Below are 19,107 nucleotides of genomic sequence, written 5' to 3' on the forward strand. Positions count from 1 at the left end.
GCGATAGTTCGTGCTGACAACTTATGAAGTGTTACGAACATCTGATCAGATCGACAAAGCGTGTTTCTGGAATATTATGTTTTTGTTGCTTCAAGTGTTTTTTATGCAATTTTTGCAAAGCTATATGTGGAAGGAAACCGTGACCTAGGACAAGCTGATGGCATAAGATGTAAGTACAACTCCTCGGTTTCATATGCAAAAAAATTATTGCGCTAGCTTACGTGGTTGCAGTTCTACAGGGATTTAAAACTGGTTTTTAACCCTTTAAGACCTACCATAGAACCAAGTCCGCCAGAGCTTATATTATATTTTTACATGCTGTGGAGCCATTTTTGGGAGCATTTCAAGTTGCTATACATCAATACAACCATTATAGCCCAGATTTTAATAATATGTATTCATTAAGTGCATAGTAATTACATAAATTGCAAAAAAGTGCAATAAACTACAAAAAAATTGAAAATCGTTTTTGATTTTTTAACATATATTTGTAGTTAGAGAAATTTAAGAGGCTTATCCCTCAAAACTGTAAATACAAAAAAGTTGCACAAAATAGTTTCCCACCACAGGAAATTTATTTTGAGTGTCTTCATAGTTTTATTTTTGAAATACACCAATTTTTATACACTGCAGGAAAAACGAAAATAAATATTATACTGCAAATTTGCAAAAAAGCAGCATATGCATCAAAATAAACTATTTCCAGCAGTGCAATATGAGTCCTAAGCATCCCAGAAACGACACAGAAAGTCATAAAGTCAAAGATAACTTTTAAAAAGAGCAGTATAGGCCCTGAGGCCCTGATCGCAAAAAAGACTACATTTCCGCGAAAATGACGTCACTTCCGGTTTCGGGCAGGTAATGGCGGAAATGCAAAAGTTCGCGCTGACGTCTATTCCAACGTAGGAAGTGTTTTGAACAGCTGATCAGATCGGTAAAGCGTGTTTCTGGAATATTATGTTTTTGTTCCTGCAAGCGCTTTTTATGCAGTTTTTGCAAAGCTTTATGTGGAAGGAAACCGTGACCTAGGACAAGCTGATGGCATAAGATGTAAGTACAACTCCTCCGGTTTCATATGCAAAAAAAATTTTTGCGCTAGCTTAAGTGGTTGCAGTGCTACTGAGATTTAAAAATAGTTATGCATAACAGAGCGTTCCCGCTCCGATCGGCTCTAAAGGGTTAAAGGGTTAATGTGCACAGTTATCCAGTACTCTCATTATATACTAAAACGCAGTTGTGTGTGTCTGCATTAGTTTTCACTAGAGTTGTTTTCCAACTCTGTCCCGGAGACAGCATACCTATTTGACTGAGTTCACCTTCTTGGCTTAGAACATAGTCAAAACATTTCAGTCCAGTTACTTTTGTAACACTGCTTACGGTGTTTTAGGCATTGTCACTAGATTCCTGGGCCTCCAGTTTGACATGTCTAACGTTGCACCCATCATCATCACTGATGGCATATGTGTGGTATGGGTCTGTTGTGCATGTGAAGTGGTCAGTGTGTTTTCCCTTACGTCATGGGGCTCTTTAAAATTGTACCCATCAAAATGAAAGGGGAACTGTAACACACAGCTGTTGTTCTGTGCCTGTCTGAACCATTAGCAACTGGAGTTTGCTAACTCCTGACTCTTTTTTTGTTTCCCTTGCATCACCTTTTGAACCCACCAGATTCTCCCAGGTGATACACTCACCTGCCTCATTTCTTCCAGTCACCCAGTCAACTCACCTTTTCCCTCACTAACATTACAAGAGCACTCCAGATCCACTCCAGCTGAGAATTTAGAATTCCAGCCATACTTTTTCTGTTCTTGCTCTGAACTCTTGTCAATTTTTTTTAAATCTCTGCTGCCTTCATTTTCGTTGCCAGCCAACTAGTCAACCTGCCAGCATTTATATTGTCTGTGAGCTTCTGATTTTGTATTTATTAGTAAACCCCCACATAGATCCTCCTTCATGCATTTCTGACAACCCACTTTGATAGCTATATTAATTTGTGTTCTCATCAATTCTTGATTATTTTAATGCTTTTTTGTTGGCCTCACCTCATCTTGTATCCTAGTCTAATAACTCTCAACATCATTTTCTCCAGGTGTGGAAAGCCTTGACAGACTGTGGGTGGCTAGTACCATCAAGCTTGTTAAAACAATCCCCTGTCCCTGGGATTCGAGTGGTTTTTGGAGATTTTTATATGTTTTGTTTAGTTGTTGTTGTTTTTTTTTTTTTTAATTATTTATAGCAGGGGTCCGTTCTTCGTACCTCGCTTACTACATCCAAGATCAAATGACACATCCAAGATCAAATCATCGCGCTAACTTTGAGCTCGCTATTCCGGTTCTCCGAACACACCTGTTGTTGACGATTAGTATAGCTGGATGAAGTAATGTGAGATCACTGGGTGGCTTAACAGGGGCTACGCATCGATAGTAGAAACATTGATCGGCAACCCTTTGATTGGTCGGCGAAAATGTCGAAGGAGCGCGCTCGGTATTTTTCGGCAGCAGAGCAAGAACTCTTGATTGAGGGATTTCAGGAGTTTCAGAGTTTAATCAGAAACGCAAGGGAACACTGCAAAGGCTGCAAAAGCAAGGAGAGAGGGCTGGCAGAAAGTTGCTGACAAATTAAACTCGTAAGTAATTTAATAATAACAATAATAATGGATGGATTTATATAGCGCTTTTCAAGGCACCCAAAGCGCTTTACAATGCCACTATTCATTCACTCTCACATTCACACACTGGTGGAGGCAGCTACAGTTGTAGCCACAGCTGCCCTGGGGCAGACTGACAGAAGCGAGGCTGCCATATCGCGCCATCGGCCCCTCTGGCCAACACCAGTAGGGGTAGTATATTATATTATATTATTACATTATATCCTCTTTCACATTAGAGCCACGACAGGACCCACTAGAACATGGGAACAAGTAAAAGTGAAATATAAGAATATTCTACAGAATGGTAATATTTATCACTTATATTGCTTTTAGTCTCTTGGAAAAGAGACCCTGAAATAATCTGTTTGTTTGTTTATAACAGCAACCAAGAAAAGGGCAGAGCAAAAAAAAGACAGGTGGTGGTCCTGCACCCCCTCGTCAACAAGTTGGTTAAGTAAATAATACCCTCACGGGAATATCGATATCTCTCAATGAGCACACTGTCGCGCTGAGCTAAAGGATCCTGTCTGTCCCGCAATATACGCTGAATTCTGAGGACTCTCCTTATCAATCTTGCACCTTCCGCAGGACATGGCTGCGACAGGCTTCCCAAATCCACCTTCGCTTTTATAGCCGTGGTCTCTCATCTTGATTACACGAAGTAATTTACTATTACTACTCTGAAATATGAATTACATCTGAAATAATCAAATACATGAAATAGAATGATTAATAGTACATTTCCCTTTTTTTAGGAAATGACCTGTATGTATCTGTGTGAAATCAATAAAAGGATCAAGTGCTGCATTATCTTTAGTTACATTGATGTTATTTATTTATGGAAAACAGTGGTAAAATATCGCTGTTGCTTTCGTATACATGAAGCGGACATACCTGCGTGGCCGCGATCTAATCTTGTTTACATAAAGTAGAACCTGCTCCCGAGCAGGTTTACGCTTACGGCTCTGTTGCTATGGCAGCAAGTCCCGGATGAGCTTCGGGGAACCGAACGATCCAAGATCACGTGAAATCATCAGCAATCAAATCCAGCTAACCTACTTAGCGAGGTACGAAGAACGGGCCCCAGGGGTCCGTTCTTCGTACCTCGCTAAGTAAGTAAACCTGCTCGGGAGCAGGTTCACTTTATGTAAACAGGATTAGATCGCGGCCACGCAGGTATGTCCGCTTCATTTATACGAAAGCAACAGCGATATTCCACCACTGTTTCACCATAAATAAATAACATCAATGTAACTAAAGATAATGCAGCACCTGATCCTTTATTGATTCACACAGATACATACAGGTCATTTCCTAAAAAAGGGAAATGTACTATTAACATTCTATTACATGTATGTGATTATTACAGATGTAATTCATATTTCAGAGTAGTAATTGAAATTACTTCGTGTAATCAAGATGAGAGACCACGGCTATAAAAGCGAAGGTGGATTTGGGAAGCCTGTCGCAGCCATGTCCTGTCCGTATACGCGAGCAGCCCATTGCGGAAGGTGCAAGATTGATAAGGAGAGTTCAGAATTCAGCGTATATTGCGGGACAGACAGGATCCTTTAGCTCAGCGCGACAGTGTGCTCATTGAGAGATATCGATATTCCCGTGAGGGTATTATTTACTTAACCAACTTGTTGACGAGGGGGTGCAGGACCACCACCTGTCTTTTTTTGCTCTGCCCTTTTCTTGGTTGCTGTTATGAACAAACAACAGATTATTTCAGGGTCTCTTTCCAAGAGACGAAAAGCAATATAAGTGATAAATATTACCATTCTGTAGAATATTCTTATATTTCACTTTTACTTGTTCCCATGTTCTAGTGGGTCCTGTTGTGGCTCTAATGTGAAAGGGGATATAATATAACATAATATAATATAATGTAATATAATATTGGATAATATAGTGTAATATAATAAATCTACCCTACCGCCTACTGGTGTTGGCCAGAGGGGCCGATGGCGCGATATGGCAGCCTGGCTTCTGTCAGTCTGCCCCAGGGCAGCTGTGGCTACAACCGTAGCTGCCTCCACCAGTGTGTGAATGTGAGAGTGACTGAATAGTGGCATTGTAAAGCGCTTTGGGTGCCTTGAAAAGCGCTATATCAATCCACTCCATTATTATTGTTATTATTAAATTACTTACGAGTTTAATTTGTCAGCAACTTTCTGCCAGCCCTCTCTCCTTGCTTTTGCAGCCTTTGCAGTGTTCCCTTGCGTTCTGATTAAACTCTGAAACTCCTGAAATCCCTCACTCAAGAGTTCTTGCTCTGCTGCCGAAAAATGACCGAGCGCGCTCCTTCGACATTTTCGCCGACCAATCAGAGGGTTGCCGATCAATGTTTCTACTATCGATGCGTAGCCCCTTTTACGACACCCAGTGATCTCACATTACTTCATCCAGCTGTACTAATCGTCAACAGCAGGTGTGTTCGGAGAACCGGATTAGCGAGCTCACGGTTAGCGCGATGATTTGGTCTTGGATGTGTCATTTGATCTTGGATGTAGTAAGCGACGTACGAAGAACGGGCCCCTGGTTTCTATTTCGTTTGCTTGTGGTTCCTTGTTCTGTGTTTTTCTTGATTATTTTTAGAGATTTTGAGATTATTTACACACCCTAGCATTTATTCTTCTTCTATTTAAGTTTCACTCAAGGTTTTGTAGATTCCTAGCCCCCCCCCCCTCCCCTCAGCTGTTTAACCTTTGGATGTTTTACATCACAATAAATCCTACCATCCAGATGATCCACAGCTGTGTCTATTATTTTCCTCCAATGACCTAACCCCTATTTATAAACTAGTGAGCTGCATTGATTACATTAACTGCTGGATCTCTTGAAACTTCTCAGAAATGAACAGAGACGAGACTGAAATATTTGTTCACATTTATCATCCCTTTCTCTGAAACACAGTGAGCAAGTCAGGACAACTTTAACCAACATACATGGAAACTGAAACATATTATCCCAGTACTGGAGTCATTTTATTGGCTCCTAGTTCTCAATTACCTTTAAAATCCTTCTGTTAGTTCATAAAGCTTTGGACCCCCAGTGCATGTCTGAGTTGTTCAATGTCTATAACCTGATTAGACCTCTCAGGTCATCAGGTGCAGACCTTCCAACTATTCCCAGAATTTGATCTAAGTGAGCTGATGATGCTTTTAGTTACTGTGATCCTGTTCTTTGGAACAAGCTGCCTGGTGACCTGAGGTTAATTGAAACAACAGACTCAAAACTTATTTTTTAATTTTCACAGAGTTGCATTTAATAACTGTGTTTGTGCGTGTGTGTATGTATGTTGTAGTTTTTGTCTATTTTGTTACTTCAATTGCCTTAAGGCATTGTACACCTACATAGGTTTTTATGTTTGTATCTCATGTTAAGCACATTGAATTTACATGTAAAGAAATGTGGTATATAAATAAAATTGCCATTGTCTCACACATGCTGCATTTGGGTCCTCTCACCTTTAATACACACCTTATGACACACAATTAAGGCGCAATTAACCAATAGATTTTAAAATAAACCCTAATTAAGACAATGAAGAAAAGAATAATAACTTTGTGGTATTTCACCAAAAAGGCACATAACAGATTTATAAGATTTGTGAGAATTTGCTCCTGTGTTTTATCAGTCTCAAATGAATTGTGCTGACAAACTTTCTTCCATAACCACTGTAGTAAAGTCCAAAATCCCACCATAAACCAGTGCAGTATACAGCTCAGTTGACAAAAACAGCCATGTTAATGACATTAACAGAGTGACTGCAACAAGAAACCGATTTACACAGACAGTGCCTGTGTGTGTATGTGTGTGCGTGTGTGATGCATATGAAACTGTGAAAGAAACATTACATCACTGTTTCCACAGGAAATCGTGTTTCCAAAACCCTGGTTTTCCACTCTGGAGTCTACCTCATACACAACTCACTTTTCAAGTGTCTCCGTGTCCCACACATGATACTGCAATTGGGAGCAGGGAAGTAAATCAATTTAACTGAATCTTCCAGTGTTGTGTGTCCCACCTACAGAAAAGGGTTAAGTCATTTTTATTTTTATTTCTTACATGTTGGTCTGTTATTGCAAAGAAAATGGAAGTGTTGGCTAGTGCTGTATTTGTTACAAAAGGAAACCACTATGTTTGGTTATTAAAAAAGTAATCAGTCAGAATGGCAAATTATCAACTAATACAGGAAGAGTAACAATACATGCTAAACAGGAATAGCAAGATGAAAGAGAGAAGAAAGAAAAGAAATACATAGACTAACTGATAGGCTAACAATAATGAAAAAGAAAGATGTGCACAATGTTAATTTTGTGAAATCGAACTTATCAAGACCTGCAGTTACTCCATCATAACCTATGATACTGATACTGGATAATACCGTAGTTGTACCTTGTCATACTGGTGATTCAGACAGATAGTGGAGTTCTCTCTGGGAAAGACAAACTGTGAGTGAGAGTGGGCACGTGGAAAATGAAACAGAGGAGAGGAAGGGAGGAGGGAGAAATTATACTTGTGCAGTTAATTATACTTCTTCCTGTCCTCGACCCTCTTGTCCTCAAGCTCCTGACCTGGAAACTGATCAAGGTCTGCTGCCATCGGGGATGTCGCAATCCTTCAAATGCTTCTCAGAGCGAGTACAGAAGAAGGTCCCAGTGAGACTTTGAGCAAGGAACCACAGCTGTATCCTCTGTAAAGATGTAACGGATGGCAACACCCATACAGTCTGACATAGTTAGTTACTGGTCTAGTGATCTGATTGGACTGTACAGTGGAGACTTTAGGAAAGACGCGGGACTGTCTGGTTCAAATACAATATTTGCTGTATACAAGCAGCGCCCCAGTTATAGTTGCTCCTACATTATCAGGAATAAGAACTATATAAGGTCACAATTACTATATCTGTCCATGGGATTTGTTAGTCGTTACTGAAATGTAGGATTCTATTATTATTATTCTTTCCAGACATAATAGCACCATTGAGACCCTGCATGCCAAGAGCAACCTCTGGCTCCTGAATGTGGTGTTGTTACTTGTGAGGATGTCCCATTTGGTAAATGTAGTTCCTCTTCTCTTTGTCTATCTATCTCCTGAGAGCTAAGACACACATGTAGTTCACTTCAAGGTATCATGTCACATAATTTGGCTGCAAGATATTACTTTTGGTCAACAGATAGTAATAAAACTACGAAAGAGAAAACATATTGTTGTTGACATTTTGTAAAATTTGTAGAGGGAGACTATTGGAGTTTTAAAAAAAAAGTTTTATTTTTTGATCTACAAGCAGAGACTTGGAGAGAAAACCAGCAAAGGATGACTGTGGGAGAAAGGAACACGCTGTGTTTTTCCCCTGACCTCAGACTGAACCAGTGATGAAAGTGATAAAAACAAAGAGTGCCAGAAACTTCTATGGGACCAATGATTTACTCCTGTTATAGAGACAAAGACCTGGGTAAATAGAAACTACAGGAGACTAAAGGACTGCTGGTGTTATTAATACTAGCCTTTGGGATACAAGGGTAAAATTTTTGGCGTTTTTACTCCTTTGACTATCCTATTTAAATTCTATTTGTAGGAAAACTGTTGCATGTGTGAGTTTCCAGTTAATTGAAATGGTAATCTTGCAGTCTGATAGCTGTCCACAAGCCGCCTCCTTGAATCACTCCAGAATTCTCTCTTAATATCAATAAACATCAAAGCAAAAAATTTCTAGCTAAAATAGTGTTCGGGGTCATGCACACCAGTCTCTCTTTCTCTCTGTTTCCCCCTTTCCAGCCACAACCTGTTTTTGTGTCACACACAGCTATAATACTTTCTGTTGAATGGTTTTCTTCACTTTTAATTCACAGTGATACAAGTGAATTATTTAAGGGGTACAAAAAATTCATTTTATTTTATGTCCCTTTCTCCCTAAAAGGCTCTGCTTTGTTTGCCTTGGCCAGAATATAGGTTTTCATAGGATCTCTGAACGTGACTCAGCTTTCTTTCTGAGAGCAGAACACATCTCATTCAGCGCTAGCTCTTTGTTTTCTTTTTTTACTACCTGTGGATTTTTTCATGAGAATTTGAGTTGCTTAACAAAATACTAAAATTTTGAACAAAATGAACAAAGTTTACAAGTGGATAATATATGAGTGTAATCTCACACAATACAAATGAACACCAGTACTTCCTTTTACTGAGTTAGTCAGTAATGTTGTTGTTAAACTGGTTCTTGTGGGCATGTTTTTTTTTTTTTTTAAATTCTGAAACAAAATGTCATTGTAATGAAGCTCTGTATATACATACAAACCAATGGATAAACAAACATTCACAGTCCAAACAAAGAAAGTAGGGCAGTAAACAAGGAGTTTCCTCTGTAAATAATTACATTTGTGATGCATAAATACCTTTCTGTACAGCAAGAATTGTGTAAAATAGACACCAAGGTCAAACACTGAGCATTGCTGACCTAGAATCATAACTTTTTCAAGTAAACCAACTTTTGGGATGACTGAATGATTAGAATTAGGCAGCTCTGGAACAAATATTCATGTTCAGCTGGTTTTGATTGAGCAATCCTCTCAAGGATTAGTCCCTTGGAAGTCCCCCATGGTGATGGAAAAAGTACCTGAACAGTATAAATTTTAATGTGCTTTTTTTTTCTTTTCTACTATGAATTTTCCCACAAAGACCAAAGACTTGAAACAAAAACACTTATGCAGAACAAGATGCAAGCCAGAGAAATGCTGGCATCCTTGTACAGCTCTTCAAGTGATATAAACTGACTAATCATTTTATTACTAACTGACTCAGTATGTTTTCACCTGTTTTGCATTCAACTGCACAGTTCTTTTTTATTGCAATAAGATGAAGTAGCTTACGAAAGGCATGATATCACAGGAGAGGAACATGGAAGAGGACTTACCAAACCACAATTGCTCATTTCCAGCTAGTACTGGACAGTTTTTTTTTAATCGATGCCATTCAAATTACCTTTCCTATAAAGGCTCCAGTGTTGCTTTTTAGAAAACACCTGCATTTCTAAAATGGCAATGGGTTTTTTTTCAGTCATTTCAAACTAAATCAGCTACTACATTTCAATTGTCTTTAATAAAAACTAGAGCTGACTTCCAGGAAATTGCAATTGAAAAAGGCATGTCTTACATTTCTGTGGTTAATGTGCTTTTTGTCAAAATAGGATACATCAACACATGAAACACATGGAATTAACTTGCATGGATCTTAAACTGAAGACCGAGCCTAATTCTAAAGTAGCTTTATTGGACCTATTAATGTTGGCCCACAGGCTTGCTATTTTAGTATACAGAGTGAAAAGTGTCCATGTGGTATGGAAACATTGTAATGATTGTCATTGCTTGGTTCAGCAGACCATTTTTTTCAATATCTGACAAAGTTGGTTCCAGTTTAGCTCGGTGAGAGGGGAAGCAATCACATGCCACATGGGTGAAGGGTAGCAGCCTGGGTGTGAGTCCAATCTGTAGCCCTTTCCTGTCGCTCTCTTTCTCCTGCATTTCGTGTCTCTTCCTTTTCACTATTCAATAAGGTCAAAAAATGCCAAAAAATAAAAAATCTGACAAAGTGCTGTCATTACGTGTCATGAGTGATTTATGGGAAATTCAGTGAAATATAGTGCTTACATGTTAAGAATGTTGCCAAAAATTATAACATTCTTTGCAGAGCAGAAGTGAGCATTTCTTAGTCAAGGTAGGTATTTCCCAATTGTTAGACTGTGAGGAACAACCACAGCTGACTGAACAGCCACTTCGAAGGTGCTTCCTTAACAAAAGGTTACTGAAATAATTTGTATTTTTAGTCACTTTAAAAATCATACATATGATGACATAATGAAAAATAATCAGCTTCTTACTCCGTTCTAAAATTATGTAAATACCACCTCAGATGAACAGCACATGACATATTACACCATTTAATTATTTATTTGACTAAAACTAACCCAAAATGCAAAAACAGTGTGTGAAAAACAGACAGAGACCAGCTATTGGTTCAGCAGCTTTATAGAACATCCATGCAGTCTCTTCTGCTCATCGTTGTTAGTGTGATGTGGGGTCGGAGCCTATCCCAGCTATCATAGGGCGAGAGGCAGGGTACACCCTCGACAGGTGGCCAGTGTGTCGCATGGCTAACATAGAGAGACAGACGACCATTTGCACCCACATTCACACCTATGGGCAATTTAGAATGACCAATTAACCTAACCCCACTAACTACCTGTCTTTGGACTGCTGGAGGAAGTGGGGTACCCCAAGAGAACCCACGCAAACACGAGGAGAACATGCAGACTCCACACAGAAAGACCCCTGCCTGATGATGGAACTGAACTCAGGACCTTCTTGCTGTGAGGCAACAGTGCTAATCAACGCCACCGTGCTTATAGAACAATTTTAATAAAAATGTTACCTGTAATTGTATTCTGTGTTACTCTGTCAGTTTCTCACATTGTGGAGTATTTTTGGCTCATACTTTATAACATTACTTCAGTTTTTAAAGGTTTGCAGACATTTGTTTATGCACAATTCTTTTAAGGTCCCCACACCATATCCGGTTGAGTTCAGGTCTTTGATTGAACTACTGCAACAGCTTGATTTTTTTTCTTGCTGAAAGCCATACTGTTGCAGATTTGCTGCTGTGCCTGACATCACCGTCTTGCTTTATGACTCTACAATACTTTGGTATACAGACTCAGTGACTGCAATGTGCTCAGTTCCTGTGGCCCCATCATCATGTCCCCATTCCACTGCCAGACAGCTGGTATGAGGTCTTTGTGCTTGTATGCTGTGTTTGTTTCATTATAGTAAAACATCTCCACTTTGGTCTATTTCCACTCCTGGGAAGACTGGCAACTGTTTTGTATGTTACTTGTATATAATATAATTTTTCTCCCTGTGGAATGATGGAGCTTAAGTTGCCATCCAAAGATTCATGGGCGGCTACAATTGATATTTTAAGATCATTACTGATCACCTGAATGGTCCAGGCCAACAAATTGCAATTCATCATTGGGAAGATATGTTTTGTTGTTTTTTAAAGAACATTTTTGCACAAGTCTCCATAGTATGCTATCAGACATCAACACTTACAGGTGTCCACTGGCTTACACAGGATTTATAGTCCTGCAAATGTGTCTGTCTGGACAGAGAGGGGAGAGGGGTTTTGACCTATGTGAGATGCACTGCTGTGGAGTCCTCCAAGACGCGCATCCCTGGAAGTGGATGATGTCCGCTCGACCATAAAGCCAGCTTTAGTATGGGCTAGTTCCTAAAGTCTATATGTTCAAACATGGCTAACTCAGCAGGTAAGGTCGTTGACTTGCCTCAAAGTGTGTTAGTGAACTCACTGACAGATAGAGCTAGCAGGCTCATTTGACCTTGTGAAACAGAAACACATGCCCTCTCTATCACTCTCCTTCAGTCTCTTTCAGTGTCACACACACAAAAATGAATGACACTTTGCTTTGATGGTGGGTGATCTGCTAGGATTGACCTCTTATTGAAGTGGAGTGCAACATGTCACCACTTTGATGTAAAAGCACAACAGCTTGTGTGTGTGTGTTCTTACACATTCTTAGCATGCCACATAAAATGCCACACACAGATACAAATGTCCAGTCTCACATGCATCAGTCATATCTTAAGAAAACCTCCAAATCTCAACGTAAGTATTTTTCACACCATTGATTACTTCATCAGCTTTTAAAGCGACAGCTTAATATTATTTTAAAATGGATATTTCTTATTGTACTGTTTCACTTTTACACTAAGAGCTACAATATACACCTATTATTTAGTATTTAACATGAAAAACTGGGCAGTATTTAAAACTTGATATAATGTCTGAGGCTCTTTATATTAGTTGAGTAATTTCATGAATTTTACAGATTTCAATTCTATATTTAATTTCTATGTAATCAAATTACTTGTTTAATATCTTATTTCATAAATTCTATATTTTGCAAAGTGCTGTGTAATTTTCATATAATTATTTTTCATATGTAAAACAGTTACCTACAGTATGACAGTTACAGTGAGGATTTTCTCTCGCTGAAGCGTGGAAGATATGGAGCGCCTGGGAACTGGTGACAAGCTAGACCAAACTAAAGAGACTGAACTACACAGAGCTGAATGTGACTTTGTTGAAAGAAACAAGGGGTTCTTTTACCTCCATGCGTAGGGACCACCCTCTTTTCCCCTATCCCACCTTTTTTTTTTTTTTTTTTAGATTTTTTTAGGCTCTTTATATAGCCATCTTTCTCTCTCTCATTCTCTTTGGCCATCACATCTCTCCCATGCTGACACTTTCTTCTTCTAGGATTCTGGCATAGCAACTGGGAGTGTGTGTTTAATCCACAGGTCCTTGTGTGTGTGTGTGTGTTAGCCAGAGGTCCTGTGGTTGCTGTAACTTCAAAGCTGAAACCAGAGTCTCTCCACAGTCTGCAATGTCCCTATAAATCACACTAACCATTTTTCAGGGGAAACACATGCATACGTGTACACAGCCACAACAGAGGAGGAGATACAAGGACTCATGAAAGTTGAATTTAAACTGTAAGAAATGTCCCAAAAGAAGTATAAGTAACATATACTTTACTTACTGTAACTATACTACAGAGTGTCAAACTGGCTGGAATTTAATAAAGAGGAGCTTTTGGCAGAGGTGGGGTGGAAAAAGTTGAGTAACAGCAGAAGTAAAGGTCAGTCTTTCATTGAATTTGCCATAGAATAAACAGGGAGTTCCCAGCCAAGCCCTGAGTAAGTTTATTTTTGTAACTTCCATCTCTATCCTCTGTATTCATCCAATCAATCTTTTCCCTCATGTACATTATCACTATATGCAAGTGGAGAAACAGAAGGTAGATCATGAAGTTATTTTGTTGTTTTAATAGAAGGGACAATGATATCTGTCAGGTTATAATGTCAAGGGTTTTAAATGACTTGAACATAATAACTACACAACTGCAAACGAGCCAGTCATAAAGGATTCCGCTAACAGCTGACGCCAATCAGCCAGTACAAGAACACCTCCCAGGGTTCTCCCTGGACTAAGCGATGCTTTATATATTCATTTTTTAGCTGCGGGTTTGGCAGACTAAAACTGTTTAATTTGGACTAGAATTTAGTGTGCTTAATAATAATTTATGTGTGTGTACTTGAATGATTATTGCACCATATAGAGAGCCCACATTACAGAATGTTGATTGTTCTTATTTGGCTTAATATTATTTGTCCAATATATAAAGTACTGACCTGGGATTTTCTTTGGACAAACTTGTGCAGACCATTGCTGATCTCAAGCTGTTGCTGAGGCGTCAACATGGCATTTTTAGGGTTGATTGTCTCTAATGTGAAGTTTTAGGGGCTGATTTTCATCACACAATGCCTGAGAACCGCAACAGTCAGCATTGTGCCACAATGGGTGGTAGATCCACATCCCCCCTTTGGCCATTAAAACAAATAGCGCTTTCCCCAAGAATGTCTGAGTGTGTGAGTTACCCTACAGGGGAGAGTGTGCATGTCTGTTACCTGCTTCTTGTATGAGGAGGTCAGTGTACAGAGTGTGTGAGAGAGAGTGTGTGAGACTATGTCAATATTTTCATAAATAAAATAAAAACATCACTGAAGCTGCCGTATGTGCAATTTTTCATTAACAAGGGATCAGAGAACTAGGTGTAATGTGAAAGGAGTAAAGTCTGATTCTACAATCAACCTTAGCTCTATTACTAAAATTCAATCACATTTCAACTAATTGCTTTGGTTTTACAGCCTGTACATAGATCCCTTGTTTCTAGCTGGCTATACAAACAAGCTGTATGTCAACAGGGATCAGAGGTTATGCTGACAAATTTAGCAGCTACCTGGGGAACATGATCAAGAGTTTGGTCTTTAGAGATAGTAGAGTAGAGATACGTGTAGTAACATGCAGAGATGGGCAGTAACGCATTACAAGTAACGCGTTACTATAATCTGAATCTACTTTTTTTCCAAGTAATGAGTAAAGTAAGGGATTACTATTGCAAAAACGGTAATTAGATTACCGTTACTTTCCCGTAGGAACGCTGCGTTACTGCGTTACTAAAACCGTGATTTTTTGCGAGAATGTCTCATGACAGTGACGTAAGCGAGTGCGACGTTCGTGACAACAGCTGTGTGCAGATCAACAATGGATCATATATCGAGTGCGGGAGAGAGTATGAGCGTGCAGCGTTTAAAGCGTGGAAGTACTGACCTTACTTTGAGTTTGATTCCATAAAAAGTGACAAAAACATTAGTGTCCGTTGGGCTGCCACAAACGATTATTTTGATAGTCGACTAGTCACCGATTATTTTTGCGATTAGTCGACTAATCAGATCATCATCCATTGGACGTAAAACGTACAGCTTATTGCACCAGCAGCATCTGCTCTTATATAACTATCATTAGCTTACAGCTTTAAGTGTTTAAGGTATGTGCTAACTAAAAATAAAGACAAGATGATAGTTTATTAAATTTTAATGAAATTTGCAGATTGTTTGGTGAAGTTTAATAAACTCCTTGCTATCTAAAATATAACAGGACACCGGAGTATATTCTCCAGCATCTCACACTTCTGATAATCAGCTGTCTGCTTGACGTTTATTCAGCTGTGTAAAAACTATAACTTTAATCTCAGCCAAACCGATTTACTCAGGAACAAATAAAATACTAAAAAAGCCAAACAATAACATTTTTAAGTTATCTAAGTGACTTATATATGTTTAACCTGAGTAGCGAAAGACGGCGGTGGGTTTGAAAACGATTTGCCGGGAGTCCGGTGTTCTCACGGCGCTAGTGACCTAGCCCCCGGCTAGCTATCGAGCTAGTGGGTAACAGACGTCTCCGAAAACGTCGGAGCGCTTTTGAAAATATGTGGTGTCCTGATAAACTGAGCAGATATTTGAGGTTTACACAGTTACATTCTGAAAATATGTTAAAGTTTATTTTGTGACCCAGAAAAAATAATAAGAGTAATATTAAAACTAACTAGCTGCCGCCATTGTTGGAAACTGAGCTGGGCTGCGCTATGAATTCTGGGACAGAGCTACTTCTTCTTCGGGGTTTAACGGCAGCTGGCATCCTTGTACATGCAGTGCTGCCATCTTCTGTTTCAGTCCGTTATTACACTCTTAAATCCTACTACTTATTCCTGCGTCTTTTGTGATCTTACAAAGCTTCAAACGACGCGTCGACTATTAAATCAGTCGTCGACGATTTTGATAGTCGATCGTAATCGTGACTAGTCGACTAATCGTGGCACCCTAGTGTCCGCTGTTCACTGTGTGGGAAGAAAACTTCTTTTTACAGCGAAAAAACCCCCTAAACTTCCAAGCAAGCACCGAGTGCGCTACAACGTAATGGGAAACTCACAGAGAAACTCGGGATTCTTCAACTGACCGCTGCGGCACACCTGCACCAGGGTAAACCTCCGCCTACCCCACTCCTGCTTTACAGGTGAAAATAGAGCAACAGGACCGCTAGTCTTTGATTTTATTTATTTTCTGCTGTGTTTTACTTGCATCTATTTGAAAGAGTGAGTGTAAACACAAAAAATATTTTATGTGCTGGAATGTGCAGAAAATAGGTTTAAATGTTAAACAAATTTCTTCCAGTCAGAGAATGTTGCATATAATTAATTTTTGCTTGATGCATAAAGTTAAAAGATTAAAACTAATAAAACAAGTTTTAAAAAGCTTTTCCATTTGATTACATTTTGTATGATGGATTATGCAGAAAAAGTAGAATTGGGCTAGGTGGAGTCTCTTCCTGTCCTCGGATTGGATAATTGGTTGATCACCTCCAGTATTTAACTACCAGATGACGACCACCTGGCCCCCTCTCTACTAGCCTCCACCATCCAACAAAGAGTGTGTGTTTTTGAGTCGTTGTTTCATAGAGTTTCTTTGCATTGATTTGCAAGTATAACCTGTGTGTGTGCTGGCTGTTAGTTCAATTTTGTAAATAGCTGTAAATAGATTTGTAAAGTAGCAATTGTGTATTTTGTTCACCTTGTATATATTCTTCACTGCAGCAGCCTAGTAGGCGTGAGAAGCCATTTTTGTTGATTAAGTTTTCTCCTGTTTTTCATTTAGGAAGTTAGGTAAGTGAATTGTCTTTTGGTTGGTTTTTCATTTGTGTAGGAAAGCATAGGGACCATTACGGAGTTTTGCTTGTTATTTTTGGCACTGCTCACTGCTGAAGCAAATAAATGGCTGCTTAGCACTTTAAAAGATACTACTGTTTGTGTTCTTGCTTGGGTGGCACGGGAGTGGGCCAATTTCTTGTTGCGTTCAATACACACCTAGACTAAGAACGTAACAATAAAATGCATAAAGTAGTAAGAACAAAGCAGGCAGTATAATGTAGGTAGTGAGGCTACCCATATTATACTGCATGCTGTTTATAAAGCTTTTTGTAATAGATCAAATACTGCAAAGTATTGTATTGTGTGTTATGGATTGTTTAGATAATCAGATATAAAAGAAAGTTATAACTGCATTACAAGCATCTGTGAGTAAATCACTATATTGGATGTTGTATATGACAGGCATCTTTAAACTGCATTTACAATGTGCAGATATAATCAGTCACAGGGAATAAGAGAAGAAAAAGAGAGGAAACAGAATGACAGCATGAGATAAAAAGGAAGAGAGGGGATGGAAAAGTAGAGTCCCTGAGAGGAAAAGACAAAGGGGGAGAGAAAGCTAAACAGAGACAGAGAGGGATAGAGTGTGTGAGGGTTACCGCAACCATGTCTCTGAGTGGTATGCTTACATGGTACCACACCACTAGACTTTTAACCACAGACATGGCACTTCTCAGTGTATTCCATGTTACTCAAACACTGACCACATGCATACCTGTGGGTAGACAGTCAATATGTTCCAGTATGAAGGCTGTGATTTTAAGATGAAAACTTAGATTTAATCAAATCACTGACTAATTTAGTTTCACAGGCAGGTGGAATCTGAACAAAAATCCCATGTACATCTGTGCCAGTAATCATCAGATTACACTGTTGCTTACTGTTTTCAAATGAAATTCTATCATTTACACCAACTGAGTATAAATATATATACCTTAGCAAACAAAAAATTCAAAATCAACATTAACTGGCATCTTTTCACCCTTGAAAGATTACTTCTTAAGCTCTTTAATTGAACTACCCTGATGACTGTACTTATTGCCACGTGGTTAACTTTAACAGTGACATTTTAAACCAAACCATAAACTTTTCCTTTATATAACAAAGTTGTCTGTGTGCCTGTACTTAACCAAACAGGTGAAAATGAAAGTAAGGCCGTGAACAACATGCACACAAGTATTTTGGTAAACATTTGTTTTTTTCCTATGTGTTTTGAGCTGCTCACTGATAAAAACTTCCAGGGTGAAGATTTTCTGAAATGTTCTGACTTGCATGTGGACAAGGAAACCTTATTTCCTTTGTTGAAGTCAGACTCTTCACTATGATTTTGTTTTTATGCTTTTTAATTGGCCAAAATTTTAGTATGCATAAGATTATACTGCCACACACGTAACAAGTGCTTGACTTCATCTTTGTGTTTTTATGTAGACGAAAATGTTTGTCAAAATGAAAGTGAAAAAAACAACAACTTTTGTTCATGTGGACATAACCTAAGAATAAAATAAAAAGCTGAATATAATAATGATCACATATAAGACAGCAAAACCCAGTCCCAGTCCATATTTTTGTGTACCCTCGTAAATTCTATGACAGAATTTTTAAAATCTAGCAAAAGCAAAACACATAAAAAACCCCAAAACGCAGGTTTTAAATGATTACAGTATATATAGAAGTGTTAAACATTGCTAACTGGGTCTGTATGATAAGCTTCTATGCAGTATTAACAAGTGGCTGCAGCTAGGCTCAACATACCAGAGCCTGACTGTAACCAGCCCTCATATATCGGTGCCTAAAAGGTCTTACTAGTGGCCCCCTTTTATGGCACTGCCAGCTTCTCATTGGTTAAATCAGTAGCTGGTTTGAGCAAGGATACAGCCTTGACTTCTCAGTAGTATTACTTTTGCCCACAATGCTGCGCCATACACTTTGGAAGAACCAAAAGAAATTCCAGATGACATGTGGTGAAATGTTTTACAGTCTATTTTGAATACTCTGGATCCACAGTGGGAGACATTTTCCCCAAAAAGAGAAAACTAAAATGCCACGTCCAAGATTCCTTGCATCAGCCCACCTTGATTACTTGGAAGACCTTTTGGGAAAATGTTTTGTGGAAGGATGAAAGGAAAAAGAAAATAACATCAGATGTAGAACAAAAACACTAAAGGATACCAACATACAAAAATTCCAACCCAGTGATGTCAGACATTGATCTGCAGGTAGCTGAAACAATTGGTTAAAGCTGCTGCAGCTTAACATAGCAGCTATTAGG

The sequence above is a fragment of the Haplochromis burtoni genome, unplaced genomic scaffold, assembly GCF_018398535.1.
Source record: "Haplochromis burtoni strain Fernald_Lab_line unplaced genomic scaffold, NCSU_Asbu1 Contig_377, whole genome shotgun sequence".
Lineage (NCBI taxonomy): Eukaryota > Metazoa > Chordata > Actinopteri > Cichliformes > Cichlidae > Haplochromis > Haplochromis burtoni.